The following is a 3,380-nucleotide window of genomic DNA, read 5'->3' on the forward strand; positions in this document are numbered from 1 at the left end:
CTTTTCAATCTCTTCTTTTGTTAGAGTTTATTTAGTTGTTCTACCTCCATTTGTGTTAGTTTAGGTAGGTAGTGTGTGTGTAGAAATTTGTACATTTCCTCTAGGTTTTCAAATTTGTTGGAGTACAATTTTTCATAGTATTCTGTTATGATTCTTTTAATTTCAGTTGGGTCTGTTGTGGTATCACCCATCTCATTTCTTATCTGGGTTATTTACTTCCTCTCCTGTTTTTCTTTTGTCAGTTTGGCCAAGGGTTTATCGATTTTGTTGATCTTTTCAAAAACCAGCTTTTGGTCTTGTTAATTTTTTCAAATTGTTTTTCTATTCTCTACTTAATTCTGCTCTAATTTTTATTATTGGCTTTCTTCTGATGCCCGAGGGCTTATTTTTCTGCTCTCTTTGTATTCTATTTGTTCAAGTTGTAGGGTTAATGTTTTGATTTTGGCCCTTTCTTGTTTTTTGGATGCGTGCATTTATTGCTATAAATTCACCTCTGAACACTGCTTTTGCTGTGTCCCAAAGTTTCTGGTAAGATGTGTTCAAATCGCCATTTGATTCTATTAATTTCTTTATTCTGTCCTTCATTTCTTGATTCCATCCTTGATTTCTTCTATAACCCAGTAGTTTTTCAGCAAGGTGTTGTTCAGTTTCCATATATTTGATTATTTTCTTGCTTTTTCTGTTATGGATTTCTACTTTTATTACTTCATGGTCAGAAAAGATATCTTGTAATATTTCCTTGTTTTGGATTATGTTAAAGCTTGCTTTACGGCCTAGTATGTGGTCTATTCTGGAGAATGTTCCATGTGTGTTGGAAAAGAAAGTGTACTTGGCTGTTGTTGGGTGGAGTGTTCCTTATATGTCTATGAGATCAAGTCGGTTGATTGTGGCATTTAGATCTTCCGTGTCTTTATTGAGCTTCTTTCTGTATATTCTGTCCTTCACTGAAAGTGGTGTGTTGAAGTCTCCTACTGTTATTGTGGAGCTGTCTGTCTGTCTTTTCAATGCTTTTAGAGTTTGTTTTATGTATTCTGGAGCCCTGTTTTTGAGTGAGTAAATATTTGTTATGGTTATGTCCTCCTGGTGTATTGATCCTTTAATCATTAAATAGTGTCTTTCCTTATCCTTTGTGATGGATTTTATTTTAAAGTCTATTTTTTCAGAGATTAGTTTCGCCACTGATGCTCTTTTTTTATTGTTGTTTGCTTGATATATTTTATTTTCATCCTTTGAGTTTTAGTTTGTTTATGTATTTAAGTCCAAGGTGTGTCTCTTGTAGGCAGCATATAGACGGATCATGTTTTTTAATCCATTCTACTACTCTCTGTGTCTTTATTGGTGCATTTAGTTCATTTACATTTAGCATACTTATTGATAGGCATTTGTTTAGTTATGTCATTTTGATATATTTGTTTTTTGTGAATTGTTGACAGTTTCCTTGTTCCACTTAACCTTTTGTGCTGAGTAGTTTTTCTTTATGTATTTTCTTTTCATTGTTGCTGATTTTGTATTTACTGAGTCTTTATGTTTTTCCTTTATTTTTATTTTGATGTGTAGGATTGTTAGTTTCCTTCGTGGTTACCTTAGAATTTATTCCTATTTTTCTAAGTTTAAACCAATCTTTTATATCTTGATATCGCCTTGACTTCTTCTCCATATGAAAGATCTATGACTACACTATTTAGTCCCTCTTTTTTGTTTTAAATGTTATCATATTTTAAATACTGAAGTCTCTGTTTCCCTATTTTCGGTGTTTTAGGTTTGATTTATTTTTATGACTTCCCTTTCTGGGTGGATATCTGGTTGTTCTGTCCTGTGATATAGTCTTGGGTTGTTATCTAATGTTATTGATTTTCTAACTGGAGGACTCAATTTAGTAATTCTTGTAATTTTGGTTTGATTTTTACAAATTCCTTGTACTTCTGTTTATCTGGATGCCCTAATTTCGCCATCATATTTGAGAGACAATTTTGTTGGATATATAGTTCTTGGCTGGCAATTTTTTTCCTTCAAAGATTTATATATGTCATCCCATTGCTTTCTTGCCTGCAAGGTTTCTGCTGAGTAGTCCTAGCTTATTCTTACTAACTGTGCTTTGTAGATGATTGTTCATTTATCCCTAGCCACTCTTTCTTTTTTATATTGTACTTTAGATGAAGGATTACAGAACAAATAGTTTCTCATTAAACAGTCAGTACACATATTGTTTTCTGACATCAGTTAACAACCCCATGACATGTCAACCCTCTCCCTTCTAAACCTTTGTTGTTGGGGGGGGGGGAATATATGTATCCAAAGATACACCATTTCAAAAATTTCTACATGCACGGTTCAGTGACATCGATTACATTCTTCCAGTTGTTCTGCTATTCTCACTTTAGATGAAGGTTTACAGAACAAAATAGTTTCTCACTAAACAATACACATGTTGCCCTATGACAATGGTTAACAATCCCACTACATGTCAGCAGTGTCCTTACTCAACCTTGGATTCCCTATCACCAGCTTTCTTGTCCCCTTCTGCCTTCCAGTCCTTGTCCCTGGACTGCTGTGCCTCATTAGTTCCACTTTGTCTTTTGGTTCTGTCCAATCCCCGGCTGAACGGTGAACCTCAGAAGTGACTTCACCACTGAGCTAAAAAGGTGTATGGGGGCCATACTCTCGGGGTTTCTCCAGTCTCTTTCAGGCCAGTAAATCTGGTCTTTTTTGTGTGTGTTAGAATTTTGTTCTACATCCTACTCCAGCTCTGTCCAGAACCCTCTGTTGTGATCTTGGTCAGAGCAGTCAGTGGTGGTAGCTGGGCATCATTTAGCTGTACTGGACTCAGTCTGGTGGAGGCCTTGGTAATTGTGGTCCGTTAGTCCTTTGGACTAATCTTTCCTTGTATCTTCTATTCTTCATTCTCCCTTGCTCCCGAAGGGGTGAGTCCAGTGGAGTATCTTAGATGCCTGCTCACAGCTTTTAAGACACCAGACGCTACTCACCAAGGTAGAATGTAGAACATTGTCTTTATAAACTGTGTCATGCCAATTGAGCTAGAAGTTCCCTGAGACCATGGTCCCCAAAGCCCTCTACCCAGCAATTCAGTCCCTCAGAGTGTTTGGATGTGTCTATGGAGCTGCCAAGACATTTCCTTGTACAAGTTGTGCGGGTTTCCCCTGTATTGTGTACTGTCTCACCCTTAACCAAAGATATCACTTATCTATTGCCTATTTAGTGTTTACCCACCACCCCTCCCATCCCTCGTAACCAACAAAGATTATTACTTTTTGTGTGTAAACTTGTTTTTTAAAAAAGAGGTCTCATACAATACTTGTCCTTTCGTGATTGACTTATTTCACTCAGCATAATGTCCTCCAGTTTCATCCATGTTATGAGAT

This window comes from Trichechus manatus, unplaced genomic scaffold (genome assembly GCF_000243295.1).
Source record: "Trichechus manatus latirostris isolate Lorelei unplaced genomic scaffold, TriManLat1.0 scaffold00046, whole genome shotgun sequence".
In the NCBI taxonomy this organism is placed as follows: Eukaryota; Metazoa; Chordata; class Mammalia; order Sirenia; family Trichechidae; genus Trichechus; species Trichechus manatus.